General features: G+C 41.1%; 1 long non-coding RNA gene across 1 annotated transcript; it reads right to left on the reverse strand.

Annotated features, from left to right (window-relative positions):
* Positions 1-438: 438 nt before the first annotated feature.
* LOC104104388 (uncharacterized) lies at positions 439-1,222 on the reverse strand. The gene is made up of 2 exons (XR_688123.3): positions 1,017-1,222; positions 439-893 (listed from the first exon to the last, which is right to left on the reverse strand). It is a non-coding gene; the product is annotated as an uncharacterized lncRNA (long non-coding RNA).
* Positions 1,223-13,888: the final 12,666 nt, after the last annotated feature.

The raw sequence follows: 13,888 nt of genomic DNA on the forward strand, positions 1-13,888 counted from the left end.
AAGGGATCTTTACGCAAACAGCATGTCGGATTCACTGTTTGCTTTTTCTAACCGGTGTATATAAATTATACATGGATTATATAAAGTTATGCACATATTATACATGGATTATATGTATATTATACATCCACTGGCTATTTTTAATTTAAGGAGTTGAATGTGCGGCTATTTAGGTTAATTCTTCAATAGGTAAACCATAATTGTTTGATCTTGGGCCAAATATGGACCAACTGCCCAATTCGTTGCTTTCTTGGACCAATCTTATTCTTTGTTGAAGCTAGTAATCGGCATCTATAGCAAAGAGTTCAATATTGGAGCTAACGGCCCAAGAATACGGGCCCAAGACAGTATATACAAGAGCAAAATTCATTACTAGCCATTCGGTAGAAACTAATATCATTCGCTGGCCATAAATTATAATATGCACTTTATAGCCCAGAACCAATTCTAATGGCTAGCCACTAAAATTAACAAACCCAAGTGACATGATAATTTTGTATAGCGAAGACATACTAAAGCAACAAAACAAGGAAAGCTATAATGGACGACTATTACAGATGATGTTCAGTAACCAATAAGTGTGTCTCAATGAAATCATATCGAATTTAGAGTTCAGGTTTTAAATCTAAACATTTGTTGCTCAACAATGATGATGGCTAAAAGGACCAAAACACTATATAATCTGCTGACTTATAACCAGATTTACCACAAACTGTTGAGTGTCACTATCCTGTTGCTCCGAAGCTTCCCTCTGTAGACAACGTTGGGAGCTTTCTCTCCACTTTCAGAAACTATTAATTCACTGCTAAAGTCATTCGTTTCTGCTCGGAGTTCGGCAAGACTAAATTCCTTGAATGCAAGCACTTGATCTTGGTCTACTTGATCCCCATTAGCTTCATCAACAACACAAGCAAATTAAACAAGAGATTGATTAAAGCTAAAATTAAACAATTACATCGAAATGTTTTGCACATATACTTAAAAGTGAGAATCTTAGCTCAGGTACATATACTTACCCTGTCCTGACTTACCTGCTTGTTTAAGGATACAAAAAAACAGAAACGAGTGATAGCCACATCAATTATTAGTACTAATCAGAAACCCTATATAGAAATATATATGGCAAAAGAAAAGGATAAATCTTGGCTAAAAATCAGTGAATGGAAAAAGAGGCAGCATGACAAGTTGACAAACAATGACTATTCCACAAGATTCATGCATCCAGAAATATACAAATATTTTAATATACTACAATTCATGTGCACACTAGTACAAAATGTATATATATTTTTTACACATCGTAGTCATTCAATATACAAAAAAGACTATCACTATACAAAAAATATACAAATAGACTGCAACTATACAAAAAATATTCAAAATAGACCGTCACTATACAATTTATATACTAAATAGACTGTCAGCATACAAAAAATATACAAAATAGATGTTACTATACGAAATTGACTGTCATTATACAATTTATGTACAATAGACTGTCACTATACAAAAAATATACAAAATAGAGTATTACTATACAAAATAGATTGTCACTATACAAAAAATATACAAAAGAGATATTTCGGGCTATTAAATATAATATGCTTGGGCCGCAGGGTCATTTCGTGTCAATGATGAAAAATATGGGCTACTAAAATTTTGAGGGGCCATAGAGGGTCATTTTCTCTATCTACAAAGCCTAGTTACACTAAAATATTGGTGGATTTTCAAAGATATTCACTTTTAGTCCTATTGTTTGGAATATAACTCGGAGAAATCAACATATATAGTGCATCTGCCCTAGAAAATAATAACCCCCGAATGTATATTTTTTAATATATATTGATGTTTGATATACATATAATTCATAAATATTTATGCATAATCGATATATATTTTTATATATTATATTAACTACTTGTTTACCTGAAAAATAGTACAGTTGAATTTGTTCGTGGTTTCTAGATAGATGAATCAATTTGATCCCAAAAGATGATGAATTAATCAACTTTGGTATAAGATACTTAGTACAAATATAGACAAAAATGATAGATTTGGAGAACCTTGAAAAAGGGTTTTCGGGCACGACGATGATAAGAACAACAAGCTAGGGAGAGAAAATAGTAGTGAAATGTTGTATTAGAATATGTTCTTTGATGCCCAGAAAATCGTGTCCTACAATGATAGTTGAGCCGTTACTCTTTAATGCTCTGAAATATTCTTCACTAAATATCATCGGGCGCAGCATGCTTAATGCCGTTACGAACTTGCCTTCTTCGGTGGCACGCGAGGTAGTTGTGCCCGGTTTTTCATCCTCCCGGTTTTGATTCCACGTGTCCTTTTCTTAAGTGACCACGTATCATAACGTATTTTATCCAATACAGATAGTCCCCCTGCTTTCCGGTGACATAACTTTGTGTTACCGAGAAATTGGTGAGAATCCTCTTTTGGCGGGAATTACTATAATCCCTTTTGTAGGTTACTGACGGTTGATTAGACGCATGTATCCCCGCATTTAATGCCTAGAACACGCATCCTCCTATGATTTAGCACGCCTTCCGCCAGTTATCGAGGTAATTAGAGCCAAGTATTTTAGCCGCCCAAAAATTTACGTATACGTATCAACTCCCTTTTCCTTTGGGTCTTACCAGCTGCTTGAACTTCCATCCTGCATTCTTGCTCTTCATCTCTTCTCTAATTTTTTCCAAACACGTAATTTCTTTTTCCCCTCTTCTAATGGCTTCTTCATCTAAACGTTCTGGTTCTTTGAAAAATAAGAACAAAAATGAAGATTCTGCTCCCCCAACAGTAAGTTCCATAATCCCCAAAAGGCTCAGTACTTTGAAGGATTTGGAGGAGAAATTTCCCACTGATACCCCCGTACATGGGCGGTTAGTAGGTATCCATCTTCCATTCATCCTTCCAGTATCCCTACTGTGAAGGAAGACTGTTGCTACCCGAATTTGGACATCATCACTGTCACGACCCCAATTCGCCCTCCGTATGATGTCGTGATGGAACCTAGTCTCTAAGACTAGGTAAGCCTAACAAATTGCGGAATAACATAATAAGAGTTTGAAACTCAAACCTCATTCGTTGTAATAAATGAAAACTGCAAGTCAAAGAACTACAATCTTCCAAAACCCGGTAGAAACAAGTCACAAGCTTCTAAGAGAAATACTAATGTCTCTATACATCAAAGTCTACTAAAATAAGGAAAATAACATGATAAGGATAGAGGGGGACTCCGAGTATAGGGGGATCTCCCAAGTAAACGCCTCGTAGTCCCAAAGTAAATATGCAGCAGATAACCGAAGGAACAATGAATTTATAGCAAGAATCTTACACTTAAAGATTTAATTCAAATCAAAGAAAAGCAGGTAATTCAACTAAGCATGTTGTACAAATTGCTAGTAAGAGTTAATGCACGTAGACATGCGATACCAGGCTAAACATGATCACTACATATGCTAAGGCAACTCAGTTAAGGAATTTAAAAGAAGACAACTCAGCAAGAACCAAAATTTCCACAATTAGCCCGTGTACGCACTCGTCACCTCGCGTACATGGCACTCACATGTCACAAAGTGTTTACAACAATACCAAATCCTAAGGGGATTTCCCCCACACAAAGTTAGACAAGTCACTTATCTCAAGCCTAGCTCAATCGGTCAATAAGAATGCCTTTTCCTCTATTTTTTGACTTCGATCGGCTCGAATCTAGTCACAATTAATTCGATTCAGTCAATACAAATTATAGAAATGAAAATACAGATTTTTCAATAAAAACCGAAATTTAACTCAAAAATCGCCCGTGGGGCCCACGTCTTGGAACCTGACAAAAGTTACAAAATATGAACATCCATTCGACAACGAGTCCAACCATACCAAATTTATAAAATTCCGACATCAACTCGACCTCCAAATCTCAAATTCTTATTTTGAAATCCCTAGGCCCAAATCCGCTAATTTCACCTCAAAAACATGTAATCTAGTCGAAATACTCAATGATAATCCAATATTATTGACTAACAATGATCACAAGTGACTTACATCAAGTTTTTCCGTGAATTCTCTCTGAAATCGCCCCAAAACCGTGTTGAAAGTGTCAAAAAATGACAAACTCAGAACCCTCTGTTTTTGTACACTGCCCAGAGGTTCCGCTTCTGCGGAATTTTTAACTGCATCTGCGGTTCTGATTTTGCAGTAACTCTCCTGTTTCTGCGACAGACTTCGCTTCTACAGACTCGCTTCTACGATGAAGCGTCCGCTTCTGCGATTCAAGACCCCCCTAAGCCTAGGCCGTATCTGCAACCATTGCGTCGCTTCTGCGATGCCTCATCCGCTTCTTCGGACCATCCGCTTCTACGATGCCAAGCTCGCCTCTGCGAGCTCGCACCTGCAAGCCAAATTCTACAGGTGCGATTGCATGAGATGACAGAAAATTTCCAGCTTTGTTCTAAGTCCAAATTTCGATCCGTTAACCATCCGAAACTCACATGAGGCCCCCCGGGACCTCAACCAAATATACCAACAAGTTCTAAAATATCATACGAATTTAGTCGAAACCTAAAATCACATCAAACAACAATAACACCGTGAATCATGCTCCAATTCAAACTTAATGAAACTTAGAAATTTCAACTTCTATATTCGATGTCGAAACCTATCAAATCAAGTCCAATTGACCTCAAATTTTGCACACAAGTCATAAATGAAATAACAGACCTATTGAAATTTTCAGAATCGGATTCCGATCCCGATATAAAAAAGTCAAACTTCCAAGCTTAAATTTTTATTTTAACCATTTCAAGCCTAATTTAACTACGGACTTCCAAATAATTTTTCAGACACGCTCCTAAGTGCAAAATCACCATACAGAACTATTGGAATCATCAAAACTCTATTCCGGGGTTGTTTACATATAAGTCAACATCCGGTCAACTATTTCAACTTAAGCTTTAAACCTTGGAACTAAGTATTCCAATTCATTTCAGAACCTTACCGGACCCGAACTGACTACCCCGACAAGTCATATAATAGCTATAAAGTACAGAATGAGCAGTAAATAAGGGAACAAGGCTATAACTCTCAAAATGACTGGTCGGGTTGTTACAATCTCTCCTGACCTATCAGAGCGATCGATCCTTCCCAGAGAGGGTTTCATATACTTTTACACGTACCCTTTTACCTTGGGTACGTTCTCTTTGAGTGGCGAGCTTGATTATGTGATAGCTGAATTCTGCCTTCGCTACCAGGTATGTTTGGCACAGGTAAGCCCCTCCGTGTGGAGGACGGTTGCCTGCCTTCGGCGCCTGTGCTTTGAAACCAGAGAGGAATTAACACTGGATCATATGATGAATCTGTACTCCCCCAAGATCTTTCGCGGGGGGGTGATAAATCTTTGCAAGCGTGATCACCATGCTTTAATTTCCAGTATGGATGATGACAATGACCGAGGGTGGATAGAACGGTTTGTTGAAGTTTCCTCCGGTGATATTATTATAACAACGGCCTCATCCTTTCCGATTGCTTTGAACTTTTACCGTGAGTTTCTTTCAATACGTTCTCCCCTCCTAAATACTTTTTACGCCTATTTTGATCTTTTAACTTCTGTATGTTATAGCGACCCGATGGGCCCCACCGGTAGTAGAAGGCTTGGACCGGTGGGTTCAAAAGATTTTGGACATTACCACGCCTGAAATCCGCTTGTGGAAAGAACTATCCATAAAATATGGGTGGAAGGCTAAGAATCATGGTAACTATGAATTGATTTCCTTTAGTTTTGCATATGTGGATTTTGGCTGAATCTCCTCACTTGTTTGTCAAATTAGGTCTACCTCCGGGCTCAGTCAAGATCCCCGAAGAGGATCTTTTGGCCGACCCTGCTGATGCGGCGAGGCTGCTCCAGGAGGCGCTTGCTCGAACGGGTGCCTCCGGGTCTACACCGGGCACAAATATTTCTTCACGGGGTCCCCAGCCAGAGAACAAAAAACCAAAAAGAAGGCGTTCTTCTGCGTCCGGGGAGAAGAATAAGAGGGCAAAGGTTGATGCCTCTGAATCATCCCAGGTGGCGACGTTGGCCGGTCCTCCCTCCGAGCTGGTCATAGGCACTGTAGTGATTGATGATGAAGAAACTAGTGATGAGGGAGCTTCTCTTCATAGAAGACAACGATCCTTATCTTCTCAACAGAATGCACAACCTGTTGATGTAGTCATACCCGCCGAGGATGATGTCTCGACACTTTGGGGAGAGTTTGATTTGGTGGAAAATGCCAACTCCCGTTCTCGGGCTCCAATCATCGTGCCCGGTACAGCAAGGCAGAGTACCGGGTCTTTGCCGTCCTCGGCTGGTAAGCACCCAACAATTAGTACTGCCTTCGGTGCAGCTGCTTCCCGTTCTTCTCCTTTACCAGTTTTATCACCACATTCTTCGCCGCCAATGGCTGCTACCTTTTTTCCATCTTCATCCTCGCTTCTCCCAACAACATGATCTCCAACGGCCGTACCTGACTGTGCTGAAAGTGTTCCTCTTCCCCAATCTCCTGTTCATGGGAATTTGGGGCAAATTTATGCTGCCGCTTTTGAAGATCCGCAGAGGATGAGGAATGTTATCCTCTCGGTATCTACTGGGTGAAACCTTCTTTCCCGTCCGGTCGAGCTTGCAAATTATTTGAAGCCTTTGGTTTCAGAGAAGGATTGGGAAAAGATGCAGATACTTTCGGGAGAGTGTTTGTTGAACAATGCCATGCATAATGCTGCAGCGGTATGCTCCTTTCTTTCTCTGCTATTTTGTTCAGCTTATGAATGAGTGCATTTTAAGCTTTACCTTTTTTATCTCGCAGGTTAATTTTCTTGCTTCCGAGGGCCTTCAACGGTTAATCCGCGGGAAGGAGGAACTCTTTTCTGAACGGGATTAGCGTTTGGCGGAACAGGACGGGAATGTTTTTCGCCTCTCGGAACTAGAAACCAGGGCCACTGAGGCCGATCTTTTGGAAACCCGTTTGCAGCAAAGTGAGCAATAAGTGGTAACCCTCAGCCAGGAAATTGGGCTGCTGAGGGCTGGCTTTGATGAAGTCAAGGCTAAATGGGATGAGGTCCAAAACGTCATTCTTGTTGCCAATGATCGTAAGGCTGCTGCTGCTGAAAGGATAACTAATTTAGAAGCAGCCTTGAATTCTATGGCTGAAGAACTTGCTGCCGCGTGGGCGAGACATGCCCGGTTGGAGGAGAAACATAAGAAGACTATCGATCACAACAGGCTCTATAGTTCAATTGTCCATGATCTCGATGTCAGTCTTCGATCCGCTAGGTCTGCCCGGGACAATCTTTCTGTCGAGGTCATTTAGCTAAAGAACTCAAGCATCAAGAGGCTTCCCTCGTTGTTGAAAAAACTTATGCCATGTACAGCATGAGGAGAAAAACATTGGAAGCAGCCAAAGATGGCATTATTGATATTGATGCCAAAATTTCTAAGGCACATGAGCTTGAGTTGGCTGCAAAGAATGGACTCCCGACGCGGTCTGACGCTCCCGGTTCTTCTGATTTTGGTTCCGATATTTCTGATACTGAAGAGAAATCGGAAGGCGATGATGCCGAAGATCAAGCTGGGGAAGATGTTGAGCCATCGATTGAACCGGCTACAGCTCCCAGGGATATGGATACTTCTCTTCCTCCCGATTCCAGCGATGCTGCAGCTTAGCTTTTTCTTTCCCTGTTTCGTATTTCTTTTAGCCCATTCTTATGAATGAATACATATCCTTCTTCACGAAGGATTAAGTCTGAGTAAAAGCCCAAGGATTAAGTCGGGTTCGAGTTCGGGGATCAACGGATGATAGTGGAATGAAACGAAGAATCGAGCAGGCATATTGCACAATATCCAATAAAATGCACATAACTATTCACTGGAAACTCTGTTTGGACTCCACAATATATCATTGGAAAGTTATTTAAAAGAGATACAACTTTTATGTTTTACACTTTCCAAATTCCCAACTTATAAAACCCAGGTGCGCGACCAAGTACGCGGTCACGCACTGGGCGTGCACTTGGGGCTAAATGGTGTGCAAAGTGTGCGACCGGGTGCGCGGTCGGGCATGTCCTCTCCGGGAAAAGCCCTATTTCACTAAGAAAGGGTAGTTTCATCCGGAATTTATTTTGGGGGCGGATTAAATACCCCAAAACACCATTTTTGACACACTTTTGGACAGATTTCGACCTAGGGAGGCCAAGGAGACTAAAGAGGAATTTGAAGAACACAAGAACAAGGATTTCATCATTTCTTCTTCACTCAAGATACGAGTTTGGATTGTATTTATGTTTTCCTCTACTTTTATTTTATTTGTGAAGAATTTTTCCATGTCTATGGAGTAGAACCTTTTGGATTTTGATGGATTTGGTATATTGATGGTTGTTTGTGATTATAACTCTATTTTTATGTATTTGAATCGTTTTTGGAAGATTTAATTATTGCATCTATATTCACTTATTGTTATAATCAAAAGAGGCATAACTTGTGATATATTCGCACTATATTGTTGGTTGAGTTCATAGATTCTTCTAAGTAATCAAAAGAGGATAGTTGAATCCTTGATTAAACTTATTTAGAAGGATAATCGAAAGAGGTTCTCCTAAAGACCAATCCATTACGAATTCTTGCATATCTTCACCGAGCTTAAATTGGTTAAGGTTGAGACTTAATCGAGAGAGGAGTTTCTACTAAATATTTGTACTGATAATTAAGTGAATTCGAGAGACTCACTTGAACATTAGAAATGAATTATCTAGAGTTAGATCCCAAACAATTATCTTTCACTTATCCTATCAATCCATATTTTCTTCCATTGATAACTCCCTTGCTTACCTTTGTTGCTATTGCCATTAGTCAATAGCTGTAGATTTAAGATTATTAATTATATAAACCTCAATTATTGATCCTCCTGAATAGCAATCTAGCTACAAACTATGATAATACTGTTTAAATCCAATCTCTATGGATACGATATTATATTATACTATCTTTGATTAGCGAGCACAATTTAAGTGTGTGTTTTGTGCTCGTCCGCGCATTTTCTTCAATGCATTTCTGTTGTCGAGAATTATCCCTTTTACATGAGGGCTTAAATAAGTATTTGCGCAAGTTTGGTTTCTGCGTCTTTTTCATATGTGGCTTCGGGTGTATTTTTTCCATATAGCATTTTCGGTTCCGGGCATATATTCTTCCTGAACAAACCCTTTAACAAGAGGGTTTCAATAAGAGAGGGCCCTCTTATGTTTACGGTGCTCTTGAAGAGGACGTTTCTTGTTCATTACGGTACTAACATTTGAAGTACTTGTTTAACTTTCAAATGAAAAAATTAGCTCATCGTGTAGACAAGAAACAAGACAAAAGGAAAAGGATTTCATTTCATTCCTTCCATTTTTATAGTTTACATAGGCATTTTGCTATATAGGAAAGAAGCTGCCATGACTTGTGGCTATCTTGTTTCTTCGGGGCTGGCTGTGCAGTCCCCGGTCTCGATGATGTATGGCATTCGGTTTTGCCTTATCAGATTTTCGTTCCCGGTTGACGTGGCATTCAGTGTTGCCTTGCCAGATTTTTGTTCCCAGTTGACGTGGCATTCAGTGTTGCCTTGCTGGATTTTCATTCCCGGTTGACGTAGCATTCAATGTTGCCTTGTAATCATATCATTATCCTCCCAGTGTTCTAATGTGAAGAATGCATGCTGGAACACTTGAAGTCTTGTATCTTCGAAGGTTCCAGCGATAAATTGCTATGTAACCCTTCGCTCGGTAACATATTTTGCTTTCTCCTTAGGAATTCATGCTGTCGAGCGAAAGAATACCTGACAATCCTCTAGTGCTTTGTGCTCATGAATGATCGTGTAACCTTTATTCGGTAGCAAACTTAACTTCCCGGTGAGAATTTACTAACGAAGCAAAGATTACCTTATCGCCCCTGAATGAAAACGTGTCATCAAAAGGTCTTATTACTGTTGTTTTTGTAGTACACTTATGGTCGCTGCCTCGTTTAAAAACCTTGCCTGAAAAAACCCAATTGTGATAAAAAGCCGAACCAAGGTTAAAAAAGTGCAGCACATACTTTCCGCCTCACTGTTGTTTGTCAGCAGTAATATTTTTTGAGATATGCCACGCTCTAGTTGTTGGGCAATTTGTCTCCATTGTGGTTTTCTAACTCGTATGACCCTTTACCAATGATAGCTGAAACCCGGTAAGGGCCTTCCCATGTAGAGGCTAACTTACCGACGTTGAGTTCTCGGGTGTTTTGAGTCACCTTCCTCAAGACCAAGTCTCCTACTTTGAAGTAATGAAGGTTGGTTCTTTGGTTGTAATACCGCTCCATCCTCTGCTTTTGAGCTGCCATTCTTATATGTACCAGGTCCCTGCGTCCCTCGAGTAGTTCTAGGTTGATTAGCATTGCCTCGTTGTTTGACTCTTCATCTGCCTATAAATACCTTAAGGTTGGTTCCCCTAATTCCACTGGTATTAAAGTTTTTGCGTCGTACACAAGGGAAAAGTGAGTTTCTCTTGTGCTTGACTTGACCGTTGTCCGGTAGGCCCATTGCACTCCAGGTAATATTTTGGGCCAATGGCCATTTGCTGTTTCTAACCTTTTCTTCAGTTTTGCACAATTGTTTTGTTTGTTGACTCATCTTGGTCGTTTGCGCTAGGATGGTGAGGTGAAGAGGTAATCCTTTTTATCTTCAAATCTTCCAGAAATTTGTGACTTTTGTGCCGATAAATTGTGGCCCGTTGTCACATGCAATCTCTTTTAGTATTCCGAACCTACAAATTATATTCTCCCACAGGAAGTCGATCACTTCGCGCTCTCCGATCTTTTGGTAAGGACTTGCTTCCACCCATTTGAAAAAATAGTCAGTCAAAATTAAAAGAAATCTTACCTTTCCCGGAGCCGGTGGTAGCGGTCCGACGATGTTCATCCCCCATTTCATGAATGGCCACGGGGACAGTATTGAATGTAGTGGTTTTTCTGGTTGATGCACCAGTGGTGCATGGCGTTGGCACTTATCACATTTTCGTACAAAATCCTTAGCCTCTTGACCCATACAGGGCCAATAATACCCTTCCCGAACTAACTTCAGCACCAAAGAATCTACGCCCAAGTGGTTGCCATATATTCCTTCATGGATTGCTTTCATGACGTAGCTGGCTTCAGATGCTCCCAAGCATCGGGCCAGCGGGCTTCAGAATGATTTTTTGTACAATTGTCCTTTCTCGAAGCTGTATCGCGCGGCTTTGGTGCGCAACGATCTGGATGCCTTGGGGTCTTTGGGTAGTTTTCCATGTTCGAGATAATTGATTATCTCGTTCCTCCAGTCCCAGACCAGGTTGGCCGAATTCACCTCATAGTAACCATTCGTGTCTAAGGCTGAGTTTATCAGTTGAACTACTGCCCCCGATTCTGGTCCCTGAATTTTTGTTGATGAGCCTAGATTTACCAAAGCATCTACTTTCGCGTTTTCTTCCCTCGGGATGTGGGCTATTGACCACTCCCGGAATCATGACAACAAGGCCTGAACCTTTTCCACGTACTGTTGCATTCACTCATCTTTGGTATCAAAAATTTCGTAGACCTGATTTACCACCAGTTGCGAATCACAATTGATGTTGATTGCTTCGGAGTCGAGCCCCCGATCCAATTCGAGCCCTATAATCAAAGCCTCATATTCTGCTTCATTGTTAGTTAAAGTAACCGTCCTGATGGCTTGCCTTAAGGCTTCCCCCGAAGGCGTGATTAGGACTATTCCGAGCCCGGACCCTTTTCACATTTGAAGCTCCATCCGTAAATAAGGTCCAGACTCTCGATGTCGGCTCTGACACCATTATTGCCTCTTTGGCAGCCAGGGGGTATCAAACCCGAGCTGAAATCAGCCAGGACCTCCGACTTAATCACAGTCTGTGGCTTATACTCTATATCAAACTCGCTCATTTGAACGGACCATTTGGCCAATCTACTCGAGAGCTCGGATTTATGGAGGATATTCCTCAGAGGAAAAGTAGTCACCACCGCTATCAGGTGGAACTGGAAGTAAGGCCTCAGCTTTCGAGCAGCTACCACGAGGGCTAATGCCAATTTTTCCATGTGGGTAGCGAGTTTCTGTTCCCGATAAAATTTTGCTAACATAATATATAGGAAATTGCGTACCTTTCTCCTCCTGGACCAAAACTGCGCTTACCGAAACTTTTGAGACCGCCAGGTAGACCAACAATATTTCTCCTTCTTTAGGTTTCGAGAGAAAATTAGGGCTTGACAAGTACTTCTTCAATTCCTTCAAGGCTTGCCGACACTCCGGCGTCCACTCGAAGTTATTCTTCTTTTTGAGCAGTACGAAGAAGCGATGATATTTTTTCGATGATCGGGAAATGAATCTGCTCAAAGCCATTAATTTGCATGTTAGTCTCTGTACTTCCTTTACGTTAAACAGTTGATCCGGGATATCCTCTACAGCCTTAATTTTGTCGGGATTCACCTCGATTCCTCTTTGTGAGACTAGGAATCCTAAGAGTTTACCTGAACCAACCCCGAACGCGCACTTCTCGGGGTTAAGCTTCATATTATGCTTGCGTTTTTTAGTCCATAGGGCATTATGTTGTAACAGTATGTACCAAAATTTATAATAAACAAAGTCTTTTTCCGGTCTTCCGGGTTCATCTTGATCTGATTGTACCCGGAGCAGGCATCGAGGAAACTCATTAACTCGTGCCCGGCCGTAGCATCGATCATTTGATCAATATTCGGCAATGGGAACGAGTCTTTCGGGCAAGAATTATTAAGGTCTTTATAATCTATGCACATGCAAAATTTGTTATTTTTCTTAGGAACTAGTACCACATTAGCTAGCCAGTCCGGATATCTTACCTCTCGGATTGAACCAATCTTAAGTAGACGGGTTACCTTTTCTCTAACGAATTTATTGCTTGCTTCTACAATAAGGCATTTCTTTTGCCTTACCGGAGGTATGCTCGGGTCTAAGCTTAGCTTGTGTACGGCGATCTCTATAGGGATTCCTGTCATATCCTCGTGCGACCATGCAAAACAATCAGTGTTAATGTTAAGAAATTCAATAAAACCTGACCTGACCTCCAGCTGTAGTCCTGTTCCCAAATGGAATTTCCTTTCTAGGAATTTTTTGAACAGTGCAACCTGCTCGAGCTCCTCTACCGTAGATTTCATTGCGTCCACTTCCTCCGGTACCTGAAAATGCCTTGGTACATGATATTGCTCCGACTCTCCTACTCCCAGGGGAAACTTCTTTAGGCTTGGGGTCGGGAGTCGATTCCGGTAACTGCTATGCCGCAGGTTCCTCCCCCTTGCTATGGGAGACCGAGATCATATTCATCTCTCTTGCTACCGGTTGATCACCCCTTATCTGCTTGATCCCCTCGGGTGTTGGGAATTTCAGCAATTGGTGAAACGTTGAAGGCACAACTTTCATCTCGTGCAGCCATGGCCTTCCCAGGATGATATTATAGACCGTGTCCCCGTCTACTACTTCGAAGAGAGTCGTCTTCGTCTCGCCCTCGACATCTATAAACAACAAAATTTCCCCTCGGGTTGTCACGCTTGTGAGGTTGAATCCGACAAGGAGCTTTGTTGCCGGGACGATGTTCCTGATGAGTTTAGATTGATCTTGGACTCTCCATTGTATGATATTGGCGGAACTTCCTGGATCCACTAAAATACGTTTAATTTTAAATTTTAACATATTTAAAGAGATTACCAGTGCATCATTTTGTGGCAGCAGTAATCCGTCCGCGTCTTCATCCGTGAACGTGATATCATCCTCCCGGAGCCTCTCACTGTGGGTTGTCGATACTTTTGTCTTCTTTACGGCCGAGAATGTGA

Source organism: Nicotiana tomentosiformis, chromosome 7 (genome assembly GCF_000390325.3).
Source record: "Nicotiana tomentosiformis chromosome 7, ASM39032v3, whole genome shotgun sequence".
Taxonomy (NCBI): domain Eukaryota; kingdom Viridiplantae; phylum Streptophyta; class Magnoliopsida; order Solanales; family Solanaceae; genus Nicotiana; species Nicotiana tomentosiformis.